Source organism: Meriones unguiculatus, assembly GCF_030254825.1.
Source record: "Meriones unguiculatus strain TT.TT164.6M chromosome 13 unlocalized genomic scaffold, Bangor_MerUng_6.1 Chr13_unordered_Scaffold_34, whole genome shotgun sequence".
Taxonomy (NCBI): Eukaryota; Metazoa; Chordata; class Mammalia; order Rodentia; family Muridae; genus Meriones; species Meriones unguiculatus.
Window position 1 is genome coordinate 6,284,247 of NW_026843646.1, and position 12,346 is coordinate 6,296,592.

At 37.5% G+C, this 12,346-nt stretch overlaps 1 pseudogene; it reads right to left on the reverse strand.

The window, feature by feature from the left end:
- Positions 1-1,653: 1,653 nt before the first annotated feature.
- Positions 1,654-12,346, reverse strand: part of LOC132650909 (zinc finger protein 120-like) — a 33,671-nt pseudogene continuing 22,978 nt past the window's right edge.

A 12,346-nucleotide genomic window follows, 5' to 3' on the forward strand; every position in this document is an offset into this window, starting at 1 on the left:
TAGAGCTTGTGCCTACATAGAACCTTCACAGTTACATTCTAGCAACTTTGATATGGGAAGTACTCTGCAACTACAAGAAGAGAAATATAAACACTAACCCAGCTACCAAATTTTTGAACTGTAACAATGTTCTACCTGTAAGACATATTAGTGCAAGAGTTGTAGGCATAAATACTAATCTATAGTTTGACTTAAGGCCCACTTCACATGATGGAATCCACACCTGACACTAGTTTATTGCTCAAGAAAAAGAAATTACACAGCCCATAGTTCGTGGGGGAAAGCAAATACTGCATTCTACTAAAAGTAATAAAATGACCATTGACACCATTCTGCTATACTCATAGACCAGTATCTTGTTCAGCCATCAAAAATGTCATCCTGCATCTGATGGAGACAAATTCAGAGACCCATAGGGACAATAGACAGTCAGTGAGAGACCTCAGAATATGCTCTTCAGGCTCTTCAGTAATTCAGCCAGAAGAGTGTAAGAGCCAGAAAGGATAGAGGATATCAAAGAACAAAGCACTATAAATTAAGAAGACTGAAGAATAGATAAACTGTGAGAGACTGAGGCAGCATGCACAAGGCCTTTAATGTTTTGTCCCTAGCCCTATCTCTAATTGATAAGTGCTTGCAAATGAAAATGTAGTTTTCTCCAAGGGACACTCATTTTATCCAAGGGACTACTCTTAATTGTATTTTTAAGAGTACATTCCAAAAGGTAGATGGCCAAAAATTTCCCTCACTGGCAAGAGAGGAGGAGGAGGAGCAGGAGGAAGAGGAGGAGGACGAGGAGGAGGAGGAGGAGGAGGAGGAGGAGGAGGAGGAGAAGAAGAAGAAGAAGAAGAAGAAGAAGAAGAAGAAGAAGAAGAAGAAGAAGAAGAAGAAGACAACAATTGTGTCAAAAGAAATGTTAAATAGCCATGCACAAAAGATCCAGAAAATCTAAAAGGTGAAAAAAAGTAATTTATGAATAATAGAAATAGAAAAAGAAGAAAAAACTCACATCAAAATCCTAGAAAATATTTTCAGCAAAATAATAGAAGAAGGTATCCTTAACCTAATGAATAAGGGACAGCCTATAAAAGTACAAAATATATATAGAACAACAATTAAAGTGTACCAAAAAGAAATTGTGCTCAGCACATAAAATCAAAACATTAAATGTAAAGAAAAGTATATTAAACAAAGAAGGGCTATGAAAAGTTACAAGCTGAAAATACTAAGTTGCATATAAATTCAGGCTCTTTTGAATAACTCCTGATCTCTCAAGAGAAATTCTAAACCTAGAATGGCTGAGGCAGATTATATATAATCTTTAAGGGACCCTTATTCTTATATCCAGTAAACTTTCAATAATAAATGAGGAATAAAGATATATTGCATAATAAAACCAAATATGAGCAGTATCTCTGTAAAACTTCACTACAGAAGCCAATCAATGAAATACTCCAATGTAAAGTGTTAACTGTACCCAAGACAACACAAAAAATGAATAATCCCAAGCATTAAATCAGAAGGCAAAATCCCCACACCATAACTACAAAATAAAGGGAAATAATAAACATTGCTCATTGAAATCTCTCAACTTGGATGTTCAATTCTCCAATAGAAAGACAGGAACTAACAGAATGGACTAGACAGCAATGTTCATTCTTCTGCTGCATCTACAGAACACTCTTTATCATCCAGGATGGACAGCATCTCTATGTAAAAAGATGAAAGGAGACAGTAGAAGAAAGTGGACCAAAAAAAGAAGTTTAGGGGAACTTTATTTTATACAGTTCACACAAACAAATATTAAAATTCTTGAGTCAATTTAAAAGAGAATATGTACTGTACACACTGAATGAGGAATTCCACCATTATCCATATGAAACAGATGACTAGGGCTGGTCCAGCACACATCTACACTCATGTTTACTGAAGCAAAGCTTACCATGCGTTAAGATAGAATGGACTTGATTGTCCTGAACCACATGAGTCCAAAATATAATATTATTCATTTTTTTATTCATGGAAAACATTTACTTTTGTTTTTTGAGATTTTTAATATAATCACATTATTTCTCGTTTCTCTGTCCTCCCTAAAAAAATCTCTCATATATCCCTCTTTTGGCTCTTTCGATTTCAAGTCTTGGGTTGACAATAACAGCTATTACATGTATCATGCATGTGTGTGTGTGTGTGTGTGTGTGTGTGTGTGTATGCAAGAGTGAGAGAGAACATTTAACATTTCAAGAAAGGCAATCATTTTACTTTGAAATTGTGGATGAACTCAAACTGTATTATCAAAAGTTATGACCTGAGCTAGACACAGAAATGAAACATTGTCTGACTTCAGTCCTAACTGGGCTAAAAGCAGTCAGTGCTCTGAAATAAGAATTGAATAGTCAGTATTAGAGCCTGAACATCAGGGTGTAGTGTAATGACTTGTCAAAGAACACATTTCAGTGACAAGAGGAATAATATAAAGAAATACCTCTGGGTGCATGCATAAGAGCTATTAATAATAGCTTACATTTTTTACTTGAGAAATATTCTGTGTATATTTTTTAAATCTCAATAACCAAAATGTTATAATTACTGTGTAAGAGATATTAATTTATTTATATATTATGTATTCTTCCATCAATTTTTCTTCCATTTTTACCCTCCTGAGTTTTGAGTAATCATTCTTTGCTCTTTTGAAAACTCAAGCCACTTTTTCATAAACTATTTTTACACACTTAACATACCAAAATTTGAATTGTACAATATTTTACGATATTATAATACTAGGAATATATGACAAACCACTGAATTTTATCAAGGGTATTTATTATATATAGTATTACAGGAAAAAGGAAAATGAGTAGAGATGAAATACTATTCTTTCTAGTTGTTTTTAAGAGACAGTTGCCTGAGTCCAGCCATCTCAGGAAAAAAAAACCTCATTTTTTTATTATTACAATTTATTTACTTTGTTTTCTGGCTGTAAGCCCCTCCCTCATCTTCCACCAGTTACAACCTACCTCCTTCTTCTACCCCTATGCCCCTCTTCTAGTCCACTGATAGGGAACATCCTACTTCCCTACTATCTTATCCTAGCCTATCTTATCATGTCTTAACAAGAATGGCTGCACCTCCTTCCTCTGTGACCTGGCAAGGCTGCACAGTCCACGAGTAGGTGATCAAGGAGCCTGCAACTAAGTTCATCTCAGAGACAGCCACTGTTACCCTTAATAGGGAACTCACAGGGAAACTGAGATACTTATGAGCTACATCTGAGCAGGGGTTCTAGGTGTTCTTCATGCATGGTCCTTGGTTGGAATAGGACCCACTGGGCCCATATGTTTTGGCTCAGTTGGCCTCCTCTTACATCCAGATCTTCCTACCTCCTGAATCTTCCATATTAATCCATGCTTTCTGCCCAAAATTTGGCTATGAGTCTAACCATCTGCTTCAATACCCTGCTATGTAGATTCTTTCAGAGGCCCTCTGTGTTAGTTTCCTGCCCTGTTCCCTATTTTCCCCCATTACCGATGTCTATCCCATTTGCCCTTCGGAATGAGGATTAAGCATCTTCCTTAGGGATCTTCCTGTTGTTTAGATCCTTTAGGACTATAGATTTTAGTATTTTTAATCCTATATTATATGGCTAATATCCACCTATAAGTGAGTATATACCATGAGTGTCTTTCTGCTTCTGGATACCTCACTCAGAGTGATATTTTCTAGTTACATCCATTTGCCTGCTGATTTCCTTGTTTTTAATTGCTGAATAGTATTGCATTGTATAAATGTGCCACAATTTCTGTGTTTATTCCTCGGTTTGGGGACATCTAAGTTGTTTCCAGATTCTGGCTATTGTCAATAGACCTGTTATGAGCATAGTTGAGCAAATGTCCTTGTTGTATGGTTGATAATCTTCTTAATATATGCCCAGGGTCGATATAACTGAATATTCTAGTAGCACTATTCATAATTTTCTGAGAAAGCACCAGATTGATTTCCAAAGTGGTTGTATAAGTTTATATTCCCACCAGCAATGGAGGAGGGTTCACTTTTCTCCACATCCAGTCCAGCTTGTGTTGCAGATGATGTGATAGTACACATGAATAACAGTAAAAATTCAACCAGGGAACTCCTACAGCTGATAAACAACTTCAGCAAAATGACTGGATACAAAATTAAATTTTAAAATAAGTGAAGCCCTCCTGTATACAAAAGACAAATGGGCTCAGAAGGAAGTTAGGTAAACAAAACCCCTTCACAAAAGCCACAAATAACATAAAGTACCTTGGTGTGACTCTAATCAAGCAAGTGAATGACTTGTATGAAAAAAAAAGAACTTCAAGGAAGATATCAGAAGATCTCCCATACTCCAGGATTGGTAGGATTAACATAGGAAAAATGGCCACTCTACCAAAAGAAATCTAAAGACTCAATGCAATTCCAATCAAAATACCAGCATAAGTCAATACAGACCTTGAAAGAACAATTCTCAGTTTCATATGGAAAAACAAAAAACCCAGAATTGATTTTAAAAAATGCCTGTACAATAAAAGGTTTTCTGGAGGTATCTTCATCTGAGATCTCAGTTAGTACTATAGCACAACAGTAATAAAAATGGCATGGTACTGGCACCTGTACTTTAAATCTTAAAGGGGTATGCATCTACTCATTAATCATTTTTATTAAATCATATCAAGAAGCTGAGGGGAAAAACAAATATAGGGGAATCAACTGCTGTTTCAGTTTTAGACCCAGTTTGAGGGTGCCCAGACAGCCAATGCTACCTTGGGCTATTGTTTTGGCTCATCAACCTTAAAATATCCATGGCTTTACTATTACTAGTGTACTTTTCTTAACTTTAAATTGTTCTCTAAGATTTTTTACATCAGAGCCATTAGCCAAAACATCTTCCCTGACCTTGTTAAACAATCTATTTTTCCAAATTGTTTCTAAGTATAATGGTCATTACTAACACTCTACATCTATGGCTCCTTTCAAGGGCAGTGGGTAATTCATTAATCTGCTCCAGTAAACATGTGGAAAGAGATCAAGCATTGTTAATTATAAATGTCAGTGATATTGCCCAGTGAAGAGCTAGAAGCCTTCTTAAAGTTTTCATACAACATATGTTATAAGGATTATGGACATCATAAGGGCAACAAGCAGAGATATGCTACATAAGAACACAAAGTCCTTTGGAAAATCAGTTCTTGGGATTATGCTTCTCCAAGACAAACTCATCATAAGTATGCTAACAGGGGAGCAACATTCCATGAGATCTACAGCTGTTTTGCTGTTGCTACTGCATGGCTCTTGACAGTGGCAGGAAGCCAAAATAGTTTGCCTATAGATGGGTAAGGGGGGGAATGAGGTTAGCTCAGACCCTGGGAAGGAGAATTTAGGGTATTGCATGGGCTATACTAGCCTGGAAGACCAGATAACATGGAAGGAGTGAAGGATTGCTGGGAGAAAATGGCAGGTAGTTTTGATTTGATATGTTAACAACAAACCTCTGCTATTAGTTCCAGGTTCAAATCCTACTTATATGGTAACATAAACTTCAGAGAGAGAAGCATGTTCTCCATTGGATAATGATTATCAAGTGAGCCCACAGGGAAGAAAAGTGGCAAAGACAAATATTTTGTTTTTCTTTTCTTTCTATATATCTTCTTTCATTTCTTTGAGGAAGGGTGGTTACTCAAACTGACTCAAATTTTTGCTCTTTTGTTTTGTTTTTTCTTAATATTTATTATTTTATTAATTTTTTCTATTTTTCAGAATATATTCCTTATATATGCTGATAGAAGGTCCCACCCTCCCTCCATCTTCCCTCATCCCCTTTCCCTAGTCCACTCAAAAGGGGAGTTCCTCTCCTCTGCCATCCATCCATACGTTATTGGAACATTACTCAGCTATTAAAAACAGAGAAATAAAATTTCTGCTTTTATTTCTTTTCCATAGGCAAGTGTACTCAGCTCGGAAGATTTTATACCATGAAGCTTGCCTGCAACCTTACCGTGAAATAAACACTAGGTATAACTCATTTTAAAGGGTCCTACTCTAAGACACTGTTTGATTGACCATCTCACATCCAGAAACATGTGAACTTTGAAATGCTATGATGTCTGAAACATTTTATCACAGGCATTTCAGAGAATGTGGTTCTCTTGCTGCCTGGAGGGCTGTTTCCCACCAGCCCAGGAAGGCATGAGGGGTAGAAGATGAGGTTTAAAGCTTGGAAAGCCCACAAGCCTAACAGTGGTCAGCCACTCTGAGAACCATCTCAGAAAGTAAGTTCAACTTTAATTCCAGAAAACAGAAAACAGAGGCTTATATCCCTTGGGGAGTGACTGGGATGCTCCAAGCATAGGTGTAGATAATTGTTTAATACTAGGCAATTCAAGGATGCTTGATTTGCATTAAACAGCACATTCCTAGTATATGAATAAGAACAAGAACACAGAACCAAATTATCCTATATTTGAAGGGAGGGGAGAGTTATCAGGGATCTGTGTCAAAGGCCATCTATCAAATTTGATTGGTGGTGTCGATGTTTAATGACACTCTCCAGATGAAGTCAGGCAGAGAAAACTCACCCTTGACATGGTTACACATCTAGGCCAGAAGCAGGGTCATACAAGGAAGAGAAAGCCTCCTCCCTCATATCTCAAAATTCAGTGTGGGTTGTGATACTTTTCAATAGTACCGCTGGAACAATAGGTATGTGTACACAAAGAAACTTCTACAGGCTACCACTCTTATGATACTCTCAGAGATCTTCCTGGCTGGTGTTAGTTCACCATTCCCTACATATTCATCCACTGGACTAAAAGTTTCTTGTGTAAAGTGAGGCAATTGAAAACAGTAAACGTTGAGAATCAGGATTATCAGTAAGTCTCCCCTAAAAACCTTATTATATAATACTGGTGCATGTAATTGATATTCACCATTCATTGTATTCTTTTTAAAAATAAGTTTATTTACTTTAAATTCCAATCGTAGTTCCCCTCCCTTCTCTCCCCCAGTACTACCCTCCATTCCTATTCCCCCTATTCCCTTTCCCCTCTTGAAAAGGGAGGTCATTTCCATTGAGCTAGTTTTACAGTTCTGTTGGATCTCAGTGGATCAAAGTACACAAAGGCCTTTCCACATTGCTTATACTCACAGAATTCCTCTCCAGTAAAGATACTTTCTGTACATTAGGATTTCTTTCATGAGTGTGGAGATTATTCTGAAGTCCAAAAGTTTTTTTTCACATTGGTTGCAGTTAGACATCTTTCCAGTATGTGTTCCTTTATGTATTAGGAGATGTTATGTGCAAAGGCTTTACCACATAGTTGTATTCATATGGTTTCCCTCCAGAATGTGTTGTTGTCTTAGGAGATGACTGTTACTTGCAAAGGCTTTATCACAGTAATTACCCTCACAAGGTTTCTCTCCACTGTGTGTTTTTTCATGTTTTCGGTGACTACTCTGTTGTGCAAGGGCTTTATCATGTTGAGTATATTTATAAGGTTTCTTTCCAGTATGTGTTGTATTATGCCGTTTGAGATTATTCTTTTCTGCAAAGGCTTTACCACACTGGTCACATTCATAATGTTTCTCCCTAGTGTGTGTTCTTTTATGGCTTAAGAGAGTACTGTTTTGTGAAAAGGCTTTACCACACTGGTTACATTCATGAGGCTTCTCTCCAATATGTGTTCTTCTATGGCTTTTGAGATGACTGTTTTGTGCAAAGGTTTACCACATTGATTACATTTGTAAGACTTCTCTACAGTGTGTGTTCTTTTATGCCATACGAGTTCAGTGGTATAGAGGAAGGCTTTACCACATAGAGTGCATTTAGAAAGTTTCTCTCCAGTATGACTTCTTTCATGCCTGCAAAGATAATTAGCACATGTGAAAGATTTACCACAGTCATTATACTAATAAATATATTTATCTATATGAATAATTTCATAATTTTATCTAATGGTAAAGAAGCATCAAATTTTAAATTTTTATCACTTTATTTATATTCATGTCTTTTCCCTTCATTATGGGTATTTTTGAAGATCCTTGTGATGGTAAGAGCATTTGTTACGTGGTTCACTTTTATAATATTATTTTTCACAAGAGGTTTTTTGTATATACGAAGAGTATTGTAATAATTCAGAGCTTTACCACAGCAATTCCATTCACAATTTTTTGTACTGTATGAATGACACTTCCTTTGCAAAGTGAGCCAGGACACGCAGAAGAAGTTCCAAATTCCTAGTATTCATAGGTATTTTCAGTTGTATGCGTTTGCTGATCAATTCTCAGTGAAGTTGCAAAACCAATTAACAGTAACCATTTATAGCATTCAGAAAATCTACTCAAAGTGGGGACTACTACAAAATTAATTGTTCTTGGAGAAAGGCAGGTCCACTGCTTCTTTCAATATCCCTATGTTCATGTTTCTTAGAAACATTGTGACATATGACAATTTAAATTACAAGAATAAGAAAAGATTCTCCATTGAATTAACACAGTTGGTTTTTTGTTCATCATAGACATGTCATACAGCAATTAAGGTTTCTCCACAACAATATTCTTGACTCTCATAAGCTCCTCCTTTCACTAAACATTACAATGTTCTGCATGAATATGAGTAACACTGGTTATACTATGAAATATTTGTGTATTAGAACGTTTTGGACACATACTAATCACCTATTGTATACCTCTTACAATATCTGAGTAGATAGAATGAGACTAAACAGATTGGCAATTCAACTCAGTAGCTGTAATGTCCATATGATTCAAATGGTATTTTCAGTTACAACATTATTTTATTTTCTTCTATCCTAGGGGAGTGCCTTGCAAACACAAATCAGATACCTGAGATTGAAGTACATGGAATTGTGAGATTTTAATGATTATCATTACACCTAAATCAGTGCTGTTTTTACACTGTTGCTTTTCTTTAAAACTTCCAGGACACAGCCAGGTGTACTGGTCCATGCCTTTAATCCCTGCACTTGTGGAGACAGAAGTAGGCAGATCTGTGTGATTTTGAGGTCAGGCTGGTCTAACAAGCAATTCTATGTCAAGCCATAGCTACATAAAAAAAACTATTTAAGAAACAGAAAATAAAAACCTGCCAACAAACAAACAAAAAAGCAAACAGAAAATAAAAACCAGCCAACAAACAAACAAACAAAAAACAAACTTTCAGGACACAGTAAAATTTATTAAGATTCATATCTGTATCAGCATGCAAATAAATTTACCTTTTATTACTTGTAGAACTTTGAAAATATTCTTCAACAGTGTGCTCTTCCCAATTGTAGCCTAAAATATAGTACCAGGAAATATATATTGTTGGAAATATCATATTATTATTAAGGCAAAACTTAAATCACTATCTTCTGTGACCCTTAGAAACATACCTGATTTATTCACCTCATTCCTCCTCATTTTCAATTGAAATTATAGAAGAGGATCAATAACAAAGTAAGAATTGTCTCCTTATTTTTAAAAGAAAATTTGCTGTCTTACCTATAGCAGTAAGGTTTTTACAAGTCTCCAGCATCACATCTTTGTAGAGTTGCTTCTGGGAAGGTTCCAGAAAAACCCACTCTTCTTGGCTAAATTTCACGTGCACATCATTGAAGGTCACTGAATTCTAAAATATGCCATACATTTGTATGGCAGAAAGAGTGGCAGCAGTATAAATTTATACTTCATTGGCAATATAATCATATAATTCTAGTGCTTCTTCCATTTATTTTCTGACACAGAAGTGCTAGTGTTAGACAGTTGGGTTCTGTGCATCAGGAGAAGGAGGGGAGAAGAAAAAGCCTAAAGGTTAGATTGTAAGGAAAATCAAAGGTGTGCTTTGAAAACCTGTGTTAAAGGAGTTTCATTAGTTTATAAGACATGAATATGAAGTAGCCATTAGTTGGGTTCTTGAGCAACCTATGAATCATCTTCAGTTACTTGGGGGAGTAGGTCACAACCCTGTCATGAGACAGTTGGAAAGAAAAAAACACAGGCATCATATTTTATCTGCAACAAATGAGATGTGGCTATCAGGAGACAGTGAACAGTTGGTGGCATCAGTCAAAAGACAGCATGGCACTGAATATCATGTTTTGACCAGGGATCAGAGATGTGGCTTATCAGCATGTGAAGAAGGAGGCTCATATATATGTGGAAGTGAAAGTGGACTACAGTGAATACATGGATAAAAATAATGTGAGTGGCAAGCAACAATAATCATAGCTGATAACATCATTTTTTGAGTGACCAGACAAAAGAAAAGGCATAGGACACATGATTATTCTTTGATCATTGTTTTGTATATTCTCCTTTCTAAATCATGTATATGGTCTATAGGTTAAAAATAAAAAGTAAAACACTTCTATTAAAAAAGAAGTGTTGGGGGGGCGGAGCAAAGATGGCGACTAGCACACACAGTTTCTGAGTGGTGGGATACCTGATCTTCTGAGTTGGAGAATGGAAGGACCCCCAACCCAGGAAAACCACAGCGAGGCTTTCTGAACACCAGGGAACATCGCAGAAGGTGAAAACTTTGGCCTCCAGTCACGGAGAGACTTGCTTGGGGAAGGAGAGAAACGATCCTCTGTTCTTGCTGCACTCCCTTCCCCCAGACCTCCTTCCTCCTCGGCACAGAGGCACAGCGGACTCATCTTTCTCAGCACAGACCTAACTGCCTGGGGTATACAGCCACTGAGACGGAGCCCCAAGCACTTTAGTGGCAGACAAAAGCCAGCAGTACGTGCCCCGAAGTCCCAGATTCGCGCAGCAGCTGCACCATCCTCCCAGGGCGCGAATCTGCTAGACACCATACTAGCTCCGCAGGATCGCCATCACTGACGGTACAGCCCGCCCAATCCCACAGTGACAGAGAATACGCTATATACTCACCAAAACCAGGCAGAAATGTCATACAACCTGGACACACCAGGCGCTGGGCCTCCCAAGCTTGGAGAGCACAACAAAGAGATCCCAGGACTTCCCAGAAAGCATAGGGACTAGCAACCCAGTCTCCAGTTACAGCAGGAAGTGGCAGCAGAGCAGCACTGAACTGGCGGGGCACCACAGCCCTCCAGTTTAAGACTAACCAGGACCAAACCAGAGAACAGAGAGCCTGGTTACCCCATCCCTGCTGAAGTGACCACCCTGAAATCTCCAGCTGCAGCAAGACCTCAGAACCTGGCAGTGACAGCAGCACAGAACTGGCGGAACACATCAAAGAAGCAGGGCCAAACCAGAGAGCAGAGAGCCCTGGATACCAAGATCTCTGCCAAGAGACCTGCCTGTACAGCTAGTCCTCAGCACAGCTGAGAGTGCTCAGCTTCCTGAAGAACTCTCCAGACACCAGAGAGAGACAGCACCAGTCTGATCTGCAGAATCCAAAAACAAACAGGGAAGGTTTCAGATAAGCCAATGGCCAGAGGTAGGCGAAAGAACACTTCCAACATAAATCAGGACATCATGACTTCACCAGCAAACCCCAAAATTGATGGATACACCAATTCAGCAGAAGCACAGGAAAATGATTTTAAAGCCATGCTTGCCCAATTATTTGAGGCTCATAAGGAGGAAATAAACAAATATTTCAAAGAGATGGCCAGTCAATTGGAGGCAAAGAAAGAAGAAATAGACAATATCCTTAAAGAAACACAGGCAAACATAGCCAAACAAATAGATACACAAGTAGAGGAAAAATTAGTGGCATATAAGAAGGAAATGAAAAAAGAAATAGAGACCATCATAGAGAGACAGGAATCCATATTCAAACACATGAAAGAAATGGTGCAAGGCATGAAAACTAAATTAGAATCAATAAAGAAAACACAAAATGAGAAAACCCTTGAGCTGGAGAACTTGGAGAAAAGATCAGGAACCACAAAAGTAAGCATCACCAACAGAATACAAGCGATGGAAGAGAGAATCTCTGGAGCTGAAGACACACTTGCAGAAATGGATACTTCTCTCAAAGAAAAAGTAAAATCAGAAAAGTTCCAATCACAAAATATCCAAGAAATCAAGGATGCTATGAAAAGACAGAAATCTAAGAATAATAGGAATTCATGAAAAAGAAGACTCCAGACTCCAAGGTCTAGAAAATGTTTTCAAGAAAATCATAGAAGAAAATTTTTCCAACTTAAAGAAAGAGATGTCCATAAATATACAAGAGGCCTACAGAACTCCAAATAGACTAGACCAGAAAAGAAACACATCACGTCACATCATAGTCAAAACACTAAATCTACAGAACAAAGAAAAGATATTAAAAGCAGCAAGGGAAAAAGGCCAAGTAACATATGAAGGTAGACCTATCAGAATCACACCG